Here is a 21,391-nt window from a genome sequence, read left to right on the forward strand (position 1 = left end):
AATTTAATGACAGAATTAGATTATGAGATAATTAAACATAATAATACCAAAGCAGTAACTTGAGTCCAGCAAAGTTCTAGCCAGGCACTTATCTATGAGTTTACTACAAACCAAGCTGGCCACTGGTGTTGTGGCATCTGTACTGGACTTCCAGGTGAGTGGTGCCCGGTTCAAATCCAGCTGGCTCCTTGCATGCTTTCCATCCATGCTGGGCTGAGCATCAAGCTAGCAATTAAGCCTCGTAAAAAAAACCAGATGAATGCCAAAGCAGCAGCAAGATTGCCACCTGATGCACGATGGGCAGAGAGAAATTATTATTATACTACAAACAAGGATTAAGGAGGCCTGCACAGACAAATACAAAGTTAAGTTAGTGCCCTAAAATGGTCTGAGGATATCTGTGTACTGTATTAGCAAGCACAGCAATGAGAAAATTACATAAAAAGATGGATGATTTGGTGCTTGTTTCACTCACAAACTGAGGTGATCAGAATAGTGATGGTCAAGGAGGATGCACTAACTACTGAGATTAGGATACTTAAAATGATGCTTGAGGGACAAGTGTGGCAGAAAATTTGGAACTCCTTTAGGCGAACCAAATGCTAACCTTGGTAAAACATCTTGACCAGCTTTAGATGACGATCAGTAAGCTCACTACTGTGAGATACCAACACTGAACTACTCTACTGCTCACTGGTCACCTGACTGATCCAACAAAGACAAGTTGCTCCATCTGTTGTTAGTCATAAATCTATCTTATGCATTTGGAATGGAATATTTAGGGTAGCTGTTGCCTCAGTGAGAATAATCTGCACTATTCCAGTTTTGGTTCATGAGCAAGTTAAACCTTACACGAAGGTTTAATGTTTTGTTTGTTTATAGCTGCCAAGTGTCTCATCAGACCTTGTACAAATCAGAAGAAAGACGACTGGGAGACAGAGAGAAAGCAGCCTGTGTTTAAATCTGTAGATTTGGGATTGACAGATTATGGAATAGCTTTAGTGTAACCACTGGGAATGTTTATCATTTCACAGCAGAGAGACAAAAAATGAATACAAATATGTAAAAATGTTGAAATACATTTTATATTTCAGACAGTGTTAAGCCTGTTGATAAACATTAGCTTGAATTTTTGTCTGTCTGTATATCTTAAAGTATGAAAATAAAGCATATCCTATCCAAATAAAGCATGGTATTTTAAGATTTTATTTGAATAATAAGAGGTTCAGTATGGGAGATTTTTAATGATGTTGTACCTAGCAATCTGATGCCATTCAACAACTTGGCCAATTTAAATTTATGCAAAGCATCACAATTGAGAGAGGCTGTAGCAGCATGTTGAGTTGATGTTTAAAGATTAACAGAGATGGTTCAGTATGAACAGTCATTAATTAGTACAATTAATTTGACATCTCTCTACGTCTTTATTAAGTGAATTTTTTTTGTCTTTCACACATTGAACTATTTTGCTTCACACAATGTGCAGGCTTCAACATTTTTTATTCATTTACTCACAAATGTGTGAATAAAAAGTTCATTGCATTTAAAATGCATCATCCCAACATTTCACCATCATCAGGACAAAAAGCACAATTGCTTGGGCCAGGGGAGTAAGTTACTTAAAATGAACAACATGATCTCTAACTGCTGAGGACTACATACAGTACATAGCACAATTACTGAATAACATTCACTCTGAAGTGATAAGGTAATGTTAAGAATTTATGAACTTTATCTAGGGTTAAAGATTATTCTGGTGTTATGAAAATTCAAACGTTTGTATATGGATAGGAAGTATTAAGTAAAAGGGGAGTTAGTCTCCAAAGTTAAATTTTAAAATGTTTATACTTTAGGGCTATTAAAACCACTCATCGGGTGTGTGATATTCTGAATGTTTCATTTTAAATCCGCCAGGAAAGACAATAGATAAATGCTTACATTAATTTACACTTATTGAAACCTTCCTGAGCAGATCAACGAAGCCATTAAGTGGTCATCTCCTGTATTAATACATTGTTAAAGGCATTTCTCTGCCATTTAATGCACAGTTCAAGACATGATTATCTTGTCACCTAACTTTCTGGCTGTTTGAAAATTCAAAGTAAAATTTTATTATCAAAGCACATATATGTCACTATTTCCTTGTGGGCATAGTCAGTGAATCTATAGTACTCTAACCATAACAGAATCAATGAAAGACCACCTAACTAGGGTGTTTGACCAGAGTGCAGGAGACAACAAACTGTGCAAATACAAAAATAAATAATAATAATAAATAGATAAGCAATAATAATCAAAAATATAAAAGATAAATAAAAATCAGAACATTTCAATGATGGGGCAAGTGAAATTGAGTGAAGTTATCCCCCTTGGTTCAAGAAGCCTGATGGTTGCGGGGTAATAACTGTTCCTGAACCTGGTAGGGTGAGTCCCTGAGGCTCTTCACCTTCTTCCTGACGGCAGCTGCAAGAAAAGAACACGTCCTGGGAGATGGAGGTCCCTGATAATGGATGCAGCTTTCCTGGGACAGCATTTCATGTAGATGTGCTCAATGCTTGGGAGGGCTTTACCCATGATGAACTGGGCCATATCAACCACTTTTTGGAGGATTTACATAATCGGGGAGCCAACCCTCAATACGGTAATAAAAAGAGATACTTGGGCAGCTGGAGTTTTGTGCTCAGAACCCCAGATGAGCCACTAATATTTGAATATTCAAATGAGTTCTGTCTTTTGGGATATTGGAACTATGCTAATCTGCATGTGTTACCTGGCCATATTCAAACTGTTGAAGTGAGTGACTACAGCCACTGGAACTACAGTTTTTGTTATCTTTGTGTTTAAAAAGCATAACGCATTGCTACTATTTTGTCAATAGAGGAAAAATGGAGATCTGCAGTGAGAGAATATACCTCTCATATACAGTCACTGTCACTGTGTCGCTTAGTTTGCAGTCACGTCATAGCATAAAGAATTCAAGAAGATGGAAATTTACAGGCATCCGTCAAGCCTTAAACTTCCTAAGGAGCATAGCACGCCATCTAAACCCCACTCTAAACCTGTGGCACCATTTCCAATCTCCCTTTCTTCTCTGAAGTTCTGGAATATGTAGTCATCTCCCAGGTCAAAATATCATCTTTGCTATCTCTCATTGTTCCAATTTTTTCAAACATATTTCTGATTTTGACTTAAGAAAAACAACCTTGGTATACACCCAGTGGTCACTTCATAGATATACCTGTACACTAGCTTGTTAATGCAATTATCTAATCAGTCAATCATGTTGCACAACTCAATAATGAAGGCATACAGACCTGGTCGAGAGATTCAGTAGTTGCTTCGACCAATGATCAGAATGGGCAAAAGACATGGAATGACTGTTGGTGCCAGACAGAATGGCCTGAATATCTTAGAAACCACTCATCTCTTGGGATTTTCATGCACAACTGTTGCTAGAGTTTACAGAGAACAGTGCGATAAACAAATTGAGCGGTAGTTCTGTGGGCAAAAGTGCTTTGTAAATGAGAGAGATCAGAGCAGAATGGCCAGACTGGTTCAAGCTAACAGGAAGGTGACAGCAACTCATATAACCATGTGTGCAGAAGAACATCTCTGAATAAACGGGACATCAAACCTTGAAATGGATGGGCTGCAACAGCAGAAGAGCACAAATATATACCTAGTGACCAAAACAACCAACACCTAGTGACTACTCAACCAGTTTATGCAAATGCAAACAGCGTTTTGTAACAGATCTGTACCAATCTGTTAATTTCTCATGCAATGTGGTTGCTGTTTAGGACATTCACGTTGTAATGTAATGATATACAGCTCTAGCATCACATAATCTTTGTTTCTGCATATCGGATATCCTTTTCAACATAAAGATGAGAAAATCTGGTTCTTCTTCCTCCCCTCCCCAACCTTCTTGCTCTAACTTTTCATCCTTTTTCTCAGGTCCTGATGAAGGGTCTCAGCCCAAAACGTCGACAGTTGACTCTTTTCCATAGATGCAGCCTGGCCTGCTGAGTTCCTCCAGCATTGTGTGTGTGTGTTGCTTTTCAACATGAAGGGTAGTAGTTACAAGGGGAATTAAAGTTCAAAGTAAATTTATTACCAAAGCAAAAACTAGCATACAATAAAAGCAATGAAAAACTACACACTGACAAGCAAACTGATTTGTGTACATTCTTGGATACACAGAAACAGCCTGGATCAAGATTAAACCCTTTTTGCTCTGCAGATTTACTATAATAACTTTGTGACTCCATTATCCTTTTAAAAATTGTAAGACATCTTATTGTTATTATTGTCTGCATTTTTCTTTCCTGCATTCCTGCCATCACTAATCCCGCCCCCCACCCCCAACCAAACATCAAAGAGATGCTCTGACTACAAATTGTTCTGCTTTCTGAGCCATGGGCTCCATCATAACTGCAACCTTAATAATGTTGGCTGACTATGGATGACAAAGTACAGAGTGAACACAGTCTGCATCTATGAAGGGCATAAAGAGTTAATTCTTTGAGCCAAAGTCCGTAACCGTTTATCCTCCTCCACAGATGTTGTCTGACTTCAGTCCTTCCAGCATTTTGTGTGTTGCTCAATATTTCCAGCATCTGCAGAATCTCTTGTATTTAAGAACAGTCTGCCACACATTGTTCTTTTAGCTTTACCAAGCTAACAATTGATATAAAACACCAATGTAAGTGAGTGGTTTGAAGTGGCAAACTCATAGGGTTAAATTCTATTGTACACAATGGTGTGCTCTAAGGTAGTTGTGTTGCTGTTTATTCACAAGACCATAAGGCTCTCGGCTACAAGCCTGATGTTGTGAACTACAGCAATAAAATGGGGGTTAGACTTTCACATGAGAGAAAATGCGCTGCTCATAACAGAGGTGAGAAAGAGCCAAAAGGTACATATCCAATCCAGACCTCAGACTATACTGATGGAGATGAAGATGAAGATTCGGGGATTCAACTGGCTTTGATTGGGTGGAAGTGTCCTGGTTAACAGTTTCGGCCCAAAACGGTGAGTGTACTTTTTTCCCACAAACGCTGCCTAGCCTGCTGAGTTCCTCCAGCATTTTGCATGTGTTGCTTAGATTTACAGCGTTTGCAGACTTTCTCGTTTATGATTTGATTGAATGACCCGTGAGGAATACAAGTATGGAACTTATTTAGCAATACTAGAGATTTTGTAGATGCTGGAAATCTTGAGCATCAAACACAAAATAACGGAGGAACTCAGATCAGGCAGCACCAATGGAAGGAAATGAACAAGTTTCTTACTTTATCAAGAACATAAGTTACAGGGACTGATGCCCAATCCCTGGCTCCACTTAAAATGGTATTTTATTTCTGTGCATAAACACAAGGTGCATCGAAATCTGGGCAATTTACACAAAATGCTGGAAGAACACAGCAAGTCAGGAAGCATCTATGCAGAGAAGTAAACAGTTGATGTTTTGGGCTGAGACCTTTCATCAGGACTCTTTATTGCACAAGTGCAAGTCACATGCATAGGAACAGAGTATCTAAAAATGAGCAGGAAATGCTCATTAACATTTTTCACCTCCTCACTGAGGATATTTTCAATCATGTCATGTTGGAACATGGAATGCAATGTGAAATAATTTCCAGGCCATGATCTCCTAACTACAGACACGCAAACAATGGAGTATTTTCTGCAGTTTGCCCTTGAGATCTCTTCAGGGAACATGAAGTAGATGCATTTCAATATAAGTATTTAAGTAAGCTCAGTTTTATCAAGCAAATAAATATAAGCAAATCCAGCAGCAGAGCAACATTGGCTTAATGTGATGATGAACATTTTTCATAATCTACAATAGCTTGGAGTTCGATGGACTGTTTCATAACAAAGCCAGCAGAAGTGATGATCTGCATACTGATTCACTCACTTTCGGATCTGTCAGTTATTGGCTTCTGGTTGGTTGTAGAGTTTTGGAAAGATGGATTGTGAATTCATGTTTCTTTTTAGCTTTAAAGCTAAGACATTAATCTCGTCACTTTCCTCAAAACTATAATGCCAAAATAAGCACTTTCTTTCCATGTTATTTGTGCAGCTTTCTGATAATGCACCCAACCTATTGGTATGTCATAACATTTAGATCCGGTAATTACAAGCCCCACAGTCTCTAACTCTGTTTTCAATCTGGTCAGGTATAACAATTGCATGTGATAACTTCAAGGTAAACTAACAAGTTCCTGAACTAATGAGAGCTTGAGAGTCCTGTGTTTAGGACTGGAGGCCCAGAGGCAGACTGTCCTGAGGTTTGAAGCCTCTGTGTGTGAGGTGTGGGAGGGAGGGAAAGGGCTTGTTTTGCTGCTGTTGTCATTTTGTTCTGTTTGTCTTGTGCATTATGTTGTGTTGAACATGGTGGGCACGTTACGTTGGCGCCAGAATGTGTGGCCAGAGAGTATGTTGGCACCAGAAAATTTGAATCTAAATCTAAAGACTTAGGCACAAGTTTAAATTCCATAGAGTACCTATGGGATTTAAATTCAGGAGAATAAATGAATCTGCAATTATAAGTTAACATTAACAATGGTGACCATGAAACCACTTCAAAAGAAACATCTGATTCACAAATGTCCTTTGCAATTCTCATATGGTCTGCCTTTAATGTGGCAACTGACCCACTGAGGTTGACTATTAACTGCACTCTGATGTTGCCTAGCAAGTCTCTTGGAGGCATTTTGGAATGGATAACAGGCTATGACACTCACAAATATAGATAAAAAGCATTTACAAGTTTAAGAATTGAATTTATTTTCCCTTTCATAGGGTTATTACTTTTTTATGAAAAATCACCAATACTTCTCCATTCCTAAGGTTGTCCATTGCTGGGGGTGGTAGTGGGGATAAGCTCCCACTACCTATAAAGTGCTCCAAAAGATGTGTGTCTCTAACAGCTTTTGACAACCAAGTCCAATTCTCGGCCTTCATGTGTGGCTTAGCTACCAGGCCTGGCGGAACTGTTTTCACTGACAAGAGAAGGGGTAAAGTCGGACCACTGGCTCCTCAAAACCAGTTGCTTTGGGCAGTTGGGGCTTATCAGCCTTGGGCGGCAACCTGCCTAGGAGAAGAAAAACTCTGATTTTAAACCCCTGCTGCCTTGCGGCTATACCCGCCCATGGAAAAGGTTTCAGGAGTAAACCCCGAGGAAGAAATCCAGAGCCGGGGTCCCAAAGGCAGTTTGATGTTGCTTACAACCTCACTGTGGCAACCTCTGCGAAGACACTGGTGCCAAACTGTATCAGCTATTGCCCTTCCCTTGGACCACATCAGTGACATGATGAGGGGGAACTCATTGCATGGGCAACAGCCAGTTCTTCAAACCTTCCAGCCCAGGCTTGTGCCCTGGAGAGGACACAGTCCACCAGAGGCGCAAACCCATGATCCCCCAGGATCAACGGCTGCCTACTACTACTTCTCCATATTTACACCCTCCCACATGAAATCAAAATGGTGGCAATCATATCCATAATTATGATGTTACCCAAATCCTTCAGTTCGAGGCATGTCATCCATTGAAAGATCATCTTTCTTTTTCACATACATCAAAACATATGGTGAAGTGTGCTATTGGTGTCAAATCACAAAGGATCTTGCTGAGTAGGAGCAGTTCTCAAGTGGCACCACACGTCTGGCACCATGACATGGGGAGAACGTACAAGTTCCTTACAGACAGTGGCAAGAATCAAACCCTGATCTCCCAGCTGGCACTGTAAAGTGATTGTTCTAACTGCAATTTTACCGTGCCATCCCTGCTAATCCACAGCTTATTGGAGAGAAGTTATTTCTCCACATTAAGTAAAAAAAAAGTTAGCAGCAAAGTTCTCAACTTCAGTACGTTTTATTTCAACAATGCCTCAAAAGAAACAACGTGAGATATCTTCCTCAGAGCAGAAACTGTGTTTGATTATAATACATCAAGTTCCAGGACAATAATATGATTGGTGTTAGTTTTAAATGAAAATTCAATGGTGTTTAAGATTCTGTCATAAAAACATTCAAGATAGTTTCGAGATCAGTAGGAACTCTGGGTTCATTTCTATTTCCTTATTTAAATAAAAGATTTTGAAATATATTTGAAATTGTTTTACCAAAGATGTAATCAATTTAGAAATTATCACCAAATATAATATATACCATTAATGTCTTTATGACTGGATGTAATTGGTCTAATAAAGGCACCTTAACAACCTTAATAGTTGGGCATACCATTTGTATTTAAGTTTGTCTTGCCAATAGTAATGTATGATGCTAATGTAAGTAGCAGATGTTGTATCATCAGCTCATAGCTCAGTACCCTTCCATATATTCTACTCTGCTGCAGTTGAATGGACAAAATTTAACCTCTGCAGAATAAGTTTTGACATCATCTGTGTACAGGAATTATTAGCTACAATTCATTACATTAAATTAGCAAATGAAGTGGAAACCTGACAGTGGCCAAGTGGAGCGGCCATTGTTGGAGTGGTGCAGTGTAAGAGTGGGGAGACTTTTGGTGTTGATTCAATAGGTTTGGGCAGCAATAGTCATGGGCAACACAAGTATCTGGTAAGCTTTTTCTTGTTCATTCTTCATCTGTAACTGTATGGTTAGGGCAGTAAGAATGGCTCCAGGGGTTCTGTTTTACTCATTGTGTGAGACGTGGGAATTGATAACCACATCTACACCAAATTCACCAAGCTGCATCTCCTCAGAGAAAGTGCTAAAAAACACTGGAGCTGCAACTCAATGACTTTCGGCTCATGAGGGAAACTGAGGAGAGATGATAGATAGGAGCTACAGAGAGTAAGCCATCCCAAGGTTGCAGGAAGCAGTGAATGGGTGACAGTCAGGAGAGGGAAAGGAAACAAATTTTTTAAAATGCATAAGAAGACATTAATTAGCAGCATCATACAGTGTAAACAATTATTCTGCAGAACAAGAGAAAATCTGTAGATGTTGGAAATCCAAGCAACACACCCAAAATGCTGCAGAAACTTAGCAGGCCAGGCACCATCTATGGAAAAGAGTATTGTCAATGTTTCAGGCAAGGGTACGAAGTCCCTGATGGGAATTATTTAAGCGCCTCTGAACAGTAGTCAGGATGCAGTCTACACATTATGACGGGAGATAGAAAAAGCAAGTCAAAAAGGGTTTTGGCCTGAAACATCAACAATACTCTTTTCCATAGATGCTGCCTGGCCTGCTGAGTTCCTCCAGCATTTTGTGTTTGATCTTGCAGCGCAGTTAGAGATTGGCAGATATGGTGTTGTGGGCAGCATGGAGTCATGGCTGAAAGACTACTGTAGTTGGAAGCCTGATATCCAAGGATACACAATCTATCAAAAGGACAAGTAGGTACGCAGAGGAGGAGGAATGGGTCTGATGGTAAAAAATTAAATCAAATCATTAGAAAGAGGTGACATATGGTCAAAAAATGTAGAATCCTTGGGGTAGAGTTACAAAACTGCAAAGATAAGAAGCACCTGATGGGAGTAATTTACATGCCTCTGAATGTGGATGTGGTCTACAAATTATGGCGGGAGATAAAAAAAGCATGTCAAAAATGTAATGTTACGTTAGATGGGGGGATTTCAATATACAGATAGATTAGGAACATCAAGTTGATGCTGACCCCAATACAGAACGTGGAATGACTCTGAGATGGCTTTTTGGAGCAGCATGAGGGTTGAATTCATTAGCAGATCAGTAATTCCAGATTGTGTGCTGTGTAATGAACTGGATATAATTAGGGAGCTTCGGTAAAGGACCCTTAGGACACAGTGATCATAATATGATAGAATTCACCCTGCAATTTGAGAGGGAGAAGCTAAACCTTGGTCAGCTCCTCTCTCATGCCTCTGTAATTCTCTATACTCCATTGAGAGAGGTGCTGGCCAAAGTTAGTTGGAAATGAACACTGGCAGGGATGACGGCAGAGCAGCAATGGATGGAGTTTCTGGGAGAAATTCAGACGGTAAATGATGGATACATTCTGAAGAAGAGGAGATATTCTGAAGGCAGGCTGATGTAACTGTGGCTGACAAGGGAAGTCAAAGGCAACATAAAAGCAAACGAGAAGCCAAATAATTAAGCAAACATTAGTGGGAAGTTAACGGATTGAGATGTTTTTTTAAACCAACAGAAGGCAATTATAAACACTATAAGGGGGGGAAGTTGAAATGAAGGTAAGCTAGCTAATAATATCAAATGATACTAAAAGCTTTTTTAAGATATATAAATAGTAAAAGAGAGGCTAGAGTCAATATTGGACCACCGGAAAATGACACTGGAGTGATAGTAATGGGGAACAAGGAAATGGTGGATGAACTAAATAAGTATTTTGCATCTGGACCTGATGGACTACACCCCAGGGCTCTGAAAAAGGTAGCTGAAGAGATTGTGGAGGCATTCGTAATGATTTTTCAGGAATCAATAAATTCTGGTATGATTTCGGAGAACTGGAAAATTTCAAATGTCACTCCATTCTTCAAGGGAGGGAGGCAGAAGAAAGGAATTTATAGGCCAGTTAGCCTGACCTCAGTGGTTGGGAAGAAATTGGAATCGATTGTTAAGGATGTGGTTTCAAAGTAGTTGGAGACACATGACAAAACAGGCCAAAGTCAGCAAAGTTTCCTGAAGAGAAAATCTTGCCTGACAAATCTGTTGGAACTTTTCGAAGAAATAACAAGTAGGATAGACAAAAGAGAATCAGTTGATATTCTGTACTTGTATAATCATAAGGCCATTGACAAGGTCCCACACATGAATCTGCTAAACAAGATAAAAGCCCAGGGTATTACAGGAAAGATACTAGCATGGATAGAGCATTAGCTAATTGGCAGGAGGCAAATGATATTCTGTACTTGTATAATCATAAGGCCATTGACAAGGTCCCACACATGAATCTGCTAAACAAGATAAAAGCCCAGGGTATTACAGCAAAGATACTAGCACGGATAGAGCATTAGCTAATTGGCAGGAGGCAAAGAGAGGGAATAAAGGGATCCTTTTCCAATTGGCTGCCAGTGACTAGTGGTGTTCCACAGGGTTCCGTGCTGGGACCGCTTCTTTTCATGTTATATGTCAACGATTTGGATGAAGGAATTGATGGCTTTGTGAACAAATCTGCAGACGATACAAAAATAGGTGGAGGGGCAACACACACAAAGTGCTGGAGGAACTCAGCAGGCCAGGCAGCATCGACGGAAAAGAGTACAATTGACGTTTCAGGCCCAGACGCTTCAGCAGGACTGGAGAAAAAAGATAAGGAGTAAAGTTAGGTGGGGGGAGGGGAGAGAGAAACAGAAGGTGATAGATGAAACTGGGAGGGGGAGGGGTGAAGTAAAGAGCTGGGAAGTTGATTGATGAAAGAGATACAGGGCTGGAGAAGGGGGTATCCAATAGGAGAGGACAGAAGGTCATGGAAGAAAGATAAGAGTGGGGGGGAAGCACCACAGGGAAGTGATGGGCAGGCAAGGAGATAGGTGAGAGAGGGAAAAGGGAATGGGGAATGGTAAAGGAGAGAAGAGGACATCACCAGAAGTTCGGGAAGTCGATGTTCATACCATCAGGTTGGAGGTTACCCAGATGGAATACACGATGTTGTTCCTCAAACCTGAGTGTGGCCTCATGGCAACAGTACAGGGGGTCATGGATAGACATATCAGAATGGGAATGGGAAGTGGGATTATGCTGGGAGATCCCACTTTTTCTGGCGGATCGAGCATAGGTGCTCGGCCACACTCGAGTACTGTGCCTACGCTGTAGTCTCTGCTCACACATGACCGCACAGCCAAACACCTGAGTAATCACATCGCCAAATTCCCCGATGTGACAGTGGTGATGCTCAACACTAACAATGAGATGGCCTACAGCGAGGAGGTAGAAGAGCTCGAGGCCTGGTGTCAGACAATTAACCTCTTCCTCAGTGTCAACAAGCTGAAGGAGATGGCTTCAGGAGAACTCACAACACTCACCCCTCTATTTACAATGGCGGCACAGTGGTGGAAGCTGTGAGCAGCTTCAGACTCATGGGAGTGAACATTTTGCACAACATCTCATTCTACACAATCTGGAAAGCTCATCAACACCTCTACTTTCTGAGGAGGCTGAAGAGAGCAGGACTTTGCATATCTATATTCACGCTATTATATAGATACGTTGTAAAGAATATCTTAACAAGCCGTATCACTTCTTGGTACAGAAATTGCATTGTGGCAGAGAGGAGGCTCTACAAATGTGGTTCTTTGCCATTTTCCCTCACACTGAACAACTTTTTCCTCAACTCCACTCACTTCCTCCACATCAAAAACATGTCAATGAGAACAAGCGTGGCTCCAACCGATATCTCACCCTTTGTGGGATGTGTAGAACAATCCTTGTGCCAAACCTGTTCCGCCTCCCCTTGTTAAAAGATGATGAGGTTCTCAACAGCATCTCCTCTATCTCCTGCTTTCACTCCTACTTCCCACCCAAAGCAAGGGCAGGGCTCCTTTCATCACCGCCCTCCACATTCAACCACCTGAAACTATTCCCCTCTCTTTAAGCATTCAAAGGGATCACTCCCTCTCCACTAGCTATTTCCCTTTTCAGTGCATTTTCCTCGATGATGCAACAACAGCCTTTCTGAACTCCATCTTTCCTATCACTGGGGACCCAAACAGTCCCTGTGAGCAAAGATGCATTTACTCTTCTTCCAATTTAGTGCTTTGGATCTGGCGTTCACAGTTTGGTCTGCCTTCCACTGGCAAAAGCAAATAAACACTGGTGACCACTTTGGAGAACACAGTGTCTTCTGTTCCACTTACCAAATCCATGAATCTGCTTCAATGAAACATTTGCCATAGTCAACAGGATTCGGTGAGTGTAACAGGAGTTTCAAATGTTCAGAGGTAAGAGTAAACAAGTGAACCCCTCGGGTAAGGAGTGCTGAGTTCCGGGATGGACCAACAACTGGGTTCAACAGTCTCTCCAATCTACTGGCAGGCCATGGCACACCGGTGGATTGGTCAGACAAATTGGACTCCCATGGGAAGAAGATTGGATGCAACATTGTGTCTGTGTTAAATGAGATAGGGTTCCTAGACAAGAAGGGGAACCAAAGGGGTGCCCTTTGGCTTCTGGCAGCCATCATAAAAGCAGCAGCACGAGATGATCACACAGGGAGAGTGGGGATAGTAAGTGTAAAGAACGAGGTGCAGGTGCTGCACCAACGCTGTACCCCATTGGGGAAGAAGCTGCTCAGTCGGCACAGACCTGGGCCAAAGAGCAAGAAGACAAGGGTAGGGAGATAGCCTGTCAGCTAGTGAAAGTGCAACCATCAGAAGCTCCTGGTGGGCTGATTGGCAACCGGATCCTGTTAAGGAGCAAGCCTTGATGCCGCAAGGAGATGATCCCAACAAGTGAATAAGGAATGTGGAAGAGAGAGTAGAGCAGAATCCTATGATTCTCGCTCAAAATAACCACCTTCCTTGCTACACACCAGAGACCGTACAGGCTAGACTGGTGGCCATGCAGACCCATACCCAGCATGGGGAGCTTCAGCCCTTGTCCCCTCTGACCCTCACGGGACAGGAGGAGGATGAGAAACTTGAAAGCAGAATCCGGGAGAACTTCTGGCACATGGTTATTGAGGATATGGGATGAGGGAGATACTAGAGTGAACCTACCTAATAGAGAGATGGGCACCCTGGGGGGGGGGGGTTATCATCCCAATATGCGGTCAATAATGCCCTGAGGGTGCCGTTCACTCCTCATGGGGGTAATAAATCCTTATGTGGCAATCAAGGGCAGGTACCCTTCCCTCCTTTAGTGAGATTTAAAGCCCCAGCCAGAGTGAAGCACAATAGAGGAAGGGACCAGAGCCCTTCACCAGTAGGTTCTAATTACAGGTTTATGTAGTGATAGTGATAGCCTGCCTGAGGATTTTGAACTAATCCCTGCCATGGTAGGGCATTTCGTTATGACAGCAGCTCCCCACTTGAAAGCAGTGGTGCTACCTTTAAATGGGACGGGCAGTGGGAATACCATATATGCAACCATTCAGTTGCTAGAAGGGCTGGAACACATAGTACAAGGTACGTGTAGCTGGGTTCAGAAGTTGGATAAGCAGACGGGGAGTGAGGGAGTCTCACATGACCTTTAAAGATATGTTTTTAGTATGGCTTACGCCACAGGTACTGAAGGAGCAGATCGAGGGGGTTCGCACACCCATCCTCTGCAATGTGGAGGGAACATGAAATACAGTTGGTGTTGTGACGATTGCTCATGTTCATTGAATGGATCTCAGTGTGATTGATTTGGTGATCAGGACTTTTAAATTGTTGAATTAATTACCTGTCCAGTCTAAAACCACCCACAGTTCATTTTAATATTCTTTCTCTCGCATAAACACACACACAGAGTTTCATAGTTATAATCACAGAACACTACAGCACAGAAACAGGCCCTTTGGCCCATCTAGTCTGTGCTGAAGCATTAATGTCCCGCATCCCATGGACCTGCACATGGACCATAGCCCTCCATATCCCTCCCATCCATGTACCTATCCAAATCTCGCTTGTGTTTAAATCAAACCTGCATCCAAGCACTTCCACTGGCTGCTCATTCTACACTCTGGCCATCCATTGAGTGACTAAGTTCCCCCTCATGTTCCCCTTAAATATTTCACCTTCATCCTTAACCCATGACCTCTAGTTCTAGTCTCCCCAACCTCAGTTGAAAAATCCTGCTTGCATTTACCCTATCTATACTTCTCATAATTTTGTATATCTCTGTGAAATCTCCCCTCAATCTTCTACGTTCTGGGGTATAAAGTCCTAACCTCACTAATGTCTTATACAATTTCAACATAATATGTCAACTTCTGTATTCAGTATGTTGATTTATGAAGGCCAATGTGCCAAAAGCTTTTGTTACAACCCTATCAACATGTGATGCAACTTCCAAGGAATTATGAATCTGTATTGTCAGATCCCCCTTTTCTACCACAGTGCCCCACCACTCAACATGTAAGACCTACCTTGCTTGGTCCTTCCAAAGTGCAATATCTCACACTTGACTGCATAAAATTCTATCTGCCATTTTTTAGCCCAATTTTTTCAGCTGGTCCAGAACCCGCTGCCAGTTTTGATAGCTTTCCTTGCTGTCCTCTACACCACAATCTTGGTGTAACCTGCAAGCTTGCTGATCCAGTTATCATCCAGATTGTTGACACAGATGGCAATCAATAATGAACCCAACACTAATCCCTGCAGCACACCACTAGTCACAGGCCTCAAGTCAGAAAGCAACCATCTACTACCATTCTTTGGCTTCTCCTACAAAACCAATGTTTAATCCAGTTTACTACCTCATCTTGAATGCCAAGCAACTGAACCGTCTTAACTAACCTCCCATGGGGGATCATGTCAAAGGCCTTACTGAAGTCCATGTAGACAACTTCCACTACCTTGCCTTCATCAACTTTCCTGATAACTTTCTCAAAAAGCTATATAAGATTGGGTAGACACAACCTACCACACACAAAACCTGTTGACTATCCCTAATCGGTCCCTCTCTATCCAAGTACTTATATATCCAGTTCCTTCCAATAAATTTCCCACTACTGATGTCAGGCTCACGAGCCTATAAATAGGCATCCATTAGTCTTGTGAGACCTTGGATTTGTGCCTTGGAAGGTTTCCAGGGTGCAGGCCTGGTTGTATGGAAGACCAGCAGTTGCCCATGCTGCAAGTCTCCCCTCTCCACGCCACCGATGTTGTCCAAGGGAAGGGCATTAGGACCCAGACAGCTTGGCACCGGAGTCGTCGCAGTGCCTTGCTCATGGACACAACACACTGCCTCAGCCAAGGCTCGAACTAGCGACCTTCAGATCGCTAGATGAACACCTTAACCACTTGGCCACACGCCAACACAGGCTCACTAGCCTATACCTTGCTGTTTCATTCTTAGAATTTTTCTTAAACAACAGAACAACATCAGCTTTCCTCCAATCCTACAGCACCTTATCCATGGCTAAAGATACTTTAAATATCTCTGCTAGGGCCTCTGCAATATCTGCACAAGCCTTGATATTCTCCTCTGTAATCTGTATAAGGTCCATGCTGATTTGTTTCACATCTATAAACTCTTGACTGTCTGCCAAGTAAATTGTTGTTGTTCCTTTTCGACCTGGTGGCGCATCAGACGGTATTCTTTTTGCCATTTCCTTAGCATTTCTCTGTTCTTTTTAAACAAGGCCGAGTTGCTAGCTTGATACTCAACCCAGTGCAGATGGAAAGCATGCAAGAAGCCGGTTGGATTCGAACCCATGACCATTGGCCTGAAAGGTGCTAATGCCACTACAGAGGCAAAAAATTCATTTAAGATCTCTTCCATCTCTTTCAGCTCCATGCATAGATTACCAGTCTGTTCTTCCACAGGACTAATTTTGTTCCTTGTTATCCTTTTGATCTTAATATATCTGTAGAAGCCCTTAGGATTCTCCTTCACCTTGTCTACTGGAACAACCTCATGCTTCCTTTTAGCCCTCCTGATTTCCTGAAGTATATTCTTGCATTTCTAATACTCAAGTACCTCACTTGTTCCTACCTGCCTATACCTGGAGTACATCTTCTTCTTTTTCTTAAACAGGGCCTCAATATCTCCAGAAAACAAAGGTTCCCTAAACCTGTTATCCTACCTTTTAGTCTGACAGGAACATATAAACTCTGTACTCTCAAATTTTCACTTTTAGAAGCCTCCCACTTACCAAGTCCACCTTTGCCAGAAAACAACCTATCCCAATATACACATGCCAGATCCTTTCTGATACCAACAAAAATTGGCCTTTCTCCAATTTAGAATCTCAACTCAAGGACCAGACCTATCCTATTCCATAATTACCTTAAAACTAACGACATTATGATCATGAGATGTAAGGTGTTCTCTGACACAAACCTCTGTCACCTGCCCTGACTCATTTTTTAACAGCAAATTTAATATCGCACTCTCTCTAGTTGAGACTTCTATGTACTGATTAAGGAAACTTTCCTGAACACATTTGACAAACTCTTTCCCATCCAGCCCTTTTACAGTATGGCAGTCCATAATGGAAGTTAAAATCCCTTACTATCACAATCTTATATTTCTTAGAACAGTCTGTGACCTCTCTACAAATTTGCTCCTTTAAATCCCGCGGTTGGGTGGTCTGCAATATCATCCCATTAACATAGTAATTCCTTTCTTATTCCTCCGTTCCACCCATAAAGCCTCAATAGACGAGTTCTCCAGCCTGTCCTGGCTGAGCACTATTATGACATTTTCTCTGACTAGTAATACCAACCCTCGCCCTTTAAACCCTCCTACCCTACACATCTAAAACAATAGAACCCTGGAACTCTAAGCTATCAGTCCTGCCCCTCCTGCAACCAATTTTTGCTAATGTCATAAGTCCACGTGCTGATCCATGCCCTAAGCTCATCTGCCTTTCCTACAATACTCCTTGCGATGAAAGCTCAGAACATTGTTCCCACCACGCTCAACCTTTTGATTCTTGACTTTGAATGTAGGGCTTACCAACATTGTTATCCATAACCACTCCATTATCTGTTCTGGCACTCTGGTTCCCTGCAACTCTAGTCTCAACCACACCCCCTCCCCCCTGCAGCACTAGCAAACCTTCCCGCTAGGAAATTAGTTCCCCTCCAGTCCAGGTGGAAACCGCTGCTGTGTTATTTGTGTTATCAACAAAGAACCACAAGAAACAGCACAGCAGAACACTGCACCCACAGCGGTTACCTTTTTCACTCAGCAAAGGGACAAATAAGCAAAAAAGATAAAATTTATCTGCTTATAATTAGCTTGGAATGAGACAAAGTTATATCATTTTAGACAAGAGTGGAACACACAGAGGATTCAGTTCCCACCAATTCTGGAGGAAAGCGAGTAGAATACACGAGTGTTCCTCATCGTGGATATTGAGAAGATTAACATCTTCTGTCATTTGCACCACCATGCCTCACACAACTTCGGAGATGAATTAATCAGTACTGTTAAAGCATGAGTGCAGGCAGCTCTCCCCCGTCCAACAGCTGGGAAAACATTTCTTATAAGCCAGCAACACAAACCAGCGTCAGATGAAAAATAACGATGTCCCAAGCCCAGGTAATAATAACCACCAGCACCATCTTTTACATGTCATGTAGAATGTGACAAGATAGGTTGAGAGATAATAGGCCAGCTCTCTGAAGTACCAACAGAGGTAATTTAGTTTCTCTTCTGACAGTTATGACTGCAATGCAGTAGCAACAGCAGCAAAGTAGTCCAAATGGCATAAGCCTTTCCCACCGAATCAAGGCAAAACACTCAGCTCACAATGCCTCTTCAGGAGGATACTTTTTCCCTTCCTAACAAATAATTACTTCAGCTGTCAGTGGCAACTAGCTGAAAGAGAACAGTGACAGATAGCTTAGTTGGGACCGCAGACCTTAAATCAGATTGATTTTATTAACACAGGATATGTGCAGACAATAAGGCCAATTATTTCCCATCAATTGGGAACACAAGAGAAAACAAAAGGGCATACATTCCCTGGAGTCTTCTCTGTTTGATAAGATTATGGCTGTTTCTTTTCCTCAATTCCACTTTCCCAGTCTGATTCTCATATTCCCTAATTCCTTTAGTATTCAAGAATCTGGTTTGGCCTTGCATATACCAAACAACTGAATACCCACAACTCTCTGAGGTGAATACATTGAGTCGTGGCGAGGATTTAGTTTTTTTTTAGGTTTGCAAGGATGGTTTTGAGGACAGAGATGGGAATTAGTGGTTAGGTTAGGGTTTAAGAACAGGAATATGTGGGAATTGGAGGTCAGGATCGAGTCCAAGTCTCCATCTCGTTTTTGAAGGCCAGCTAGCAATGTCGACATGGGACACCCAAAGGCAGATGTCGTTTTGGTGGAAAGTGGATGAGGGCCTTCTCAGGTCAGCAAGTTATTGGTGGGTTCTGGAGTTTTAGTTCTGTGCGGGCAGGATGAATGAACTCTGACAGCTCCCTGGGTTTATGAATTATTGAGAGTGTGGTTCCAGGCCTAGTATTCAGTGATTGGCATGACCTGAGATCAATGGTGAGGACCAATGGTCAAGAGTTGAATAGGAAGTCTGGAAGTCGTGGCCTGTTGGCTGGAGCCGGGTTTGCAAACATCTGCGAGTCTGCTGGGGAGGTCAAAGCCCAATGGAGGCTGGAAGCTGGAAGCTGCGGAAGACACCCTGTCTTGGGTTAAAGGACTGTGTATATATGTGGGTAGGAAGAAGGAATTGGGCTTGTTTTGTTGCTTGCTGTGCTCTGTGTTGTTCTGCTCAGCATTGTACACATACTATGCTTGCACCAGATTGTGTGGTGACACCACTGGGCTGTCCCTATCACACCCTCGGGTGCACTGGTTGTTAGCACAACTAACTTATTTCACCGTATGTTCCCATGTACACGTGATAAATAATCTTGAATCTTAAATCCGGAATTCCAAAGATTTACTACTTTTAACGTTAAGCATTTTCATCTTATCAAGTCCACAATATCCCATCTTTTATATGAGGTTATGATTCTAGGTTAAGGCAATCCAGCCATAGGAAACAGCCTTACATCATCTTACTATCTTCAGAACAGAGCAGGATATCAAGACGCACTCAGCAAAAGGAAAACATGGGTATTTCTTTAAATTGCAAATGCCCTTGCCGACTATTAAAACCTCTAGATAGATACCCTCAGATCTCTTAACTTTGTAGCGCCTAGTTTTTGGCTACATTCAGAGGGTAATTACTCTCTGGAACTCTCTATCACAAAGCAACACACACAAAATGCTGGAGGAACTCAGCAGGCCAGGCAGCATCTATGGAAAAGAGTGCAGATGACGTTTTGGGCCAAGACCCTCGTGTGTGTTGCTTGGATTTCCAGCATCCACAGATTTTCTCTCGTTTGTGATTGGTCTCTTTTAGGCTCGATCATTAGAAGCTATTGCAGCGGAGGTTGAAGGACTGAGGAATTGAGGGATATGGGCATCAGGCACAGCTCAGTGTTCAAAATGTACTATCAAAGTACATACATGTCACCATATACAACCCTGAAGATCATCTTCCTTGGCATGGGGGTGGGGTGATGGAGGCTTGTGCAGATTAGCCATGATCATACTGCCTGGCCTACAATTCTTGTGGTGGGCGGTGTGGGTGGGGGGCAGGTGGCCTACTCCTTATGCTCTAGGCTGTCACCTAACCATCTCAAAAATGCCACCAATTCTGTACCGCTGTCCATTACCACTCCTGTCATCTCCATCTTAGGCTACTACACAAATTCTGGATGGCCATCTTTTCTCAATTACCCAGTTCATCAAACCTCAACACTTTGATACAACATTATGAGGGACACAGATAGAACAAATGCAGGCAGGCCTTTTCCACTGAGGTTGGGCGAGACTAGAACTAGAGGTTAAGGGTGAACGGTGAAATATTTAAGGGGAACCTGAGAGGGAACTTCTTCAGTCAGATGGTGGTGTGAGGGTGGAACAAGCCGCTAGTGAAAGTGGTAGATGCGGGTTCAACTGCAACATTTAAGTAAAATTTGAATAAGTATATGATGGGTGAGGCCTGGAGGACCAGGTGTCGATTGATGAGACCAGGCAAAATAAAAGTTTGACATGAACAAGATGGGCCGAATGGCCTGCTTCTGCGTTGTAGTGCTCTATGGCTTTATGCAACTCCACACAGAACCACTCATCTATTATTCTGTACATACTGAACCAGTGTGGCTTCCAGGACCAGAGCAAATATAAAATGTTACTCCTCAGGTAAAAGAAAGTTTCTTTTTAGCCTCAGTCATCCCTTCAGTTTTCCACAGAATCCGCAGCTCTTACAAACATAATTTCTTCCTTCTTTTTCCCAGTACAGGCATTTGTTGCCCAAGCTCTCTCCTTCCATTAAATTAAGCTCTGAGATACTTGAGGCAGACACACACTTCTGAGGATGAACTGCAGCAGAGGCCCTGGACTTGTTTACCATAGTGTTCAAGAGCCTCCAATTCCCCAGAAAGAAATGCTGAATGCGGTTTTTCTGAAGTGTACATTGTTCATCCACCCAAATTACACCAGGGGAGCTGTTCAAATCCTAAGAAATTCCACCTCCTCATCTTGCATATTTTTCTAGCTCTGAATTATGCAAACATCAAGAGGAGAAATCTCCTTCCATTGCCTTAAACAATCTTTCCTGCTCCCCTTTCAGCATTCCAAAAGAATTGTTCCCTCAGCAGTTGTCCCCTTCCAGTGACCCAACATTCCTTCCAGATGAACTAGTAATTCATTTGTTCCTCCCTGGATTACTCAAGGGTTGAACTCCTGTG

General features: G+C 42.1%; 1 protein-coding gene across 2 annotated transcripts in view; it reads right to left on the reverse strand.

Annotated features, from left to right (window-relative positions):
- Positions 1 to 21,391, reverse strand: part of cpped1 (calcineurin-like phosphoesterase domain containing 1) — a 241,961-nt gene that overhangs the window by 173,334 nt on the left and 47,236 nt on the right. The gene's annotated exons all lie outside the window — the stretch shown is intronic.

Source organism: Mobula hypostoma, chromosome 9 (genome assembly GCF_963921235.1).
Source record: "Mobula hypostoma chromosome 9, sMobHyp1.1, whole genome shotgun sequence".
Classification (NCBI taxonomy): Eukaryota; Metazoa; Chordata; class Chondrichthyes; order Myliobatiformes; family Myliobatidae; genus Mobula; species Mobula hypostoma.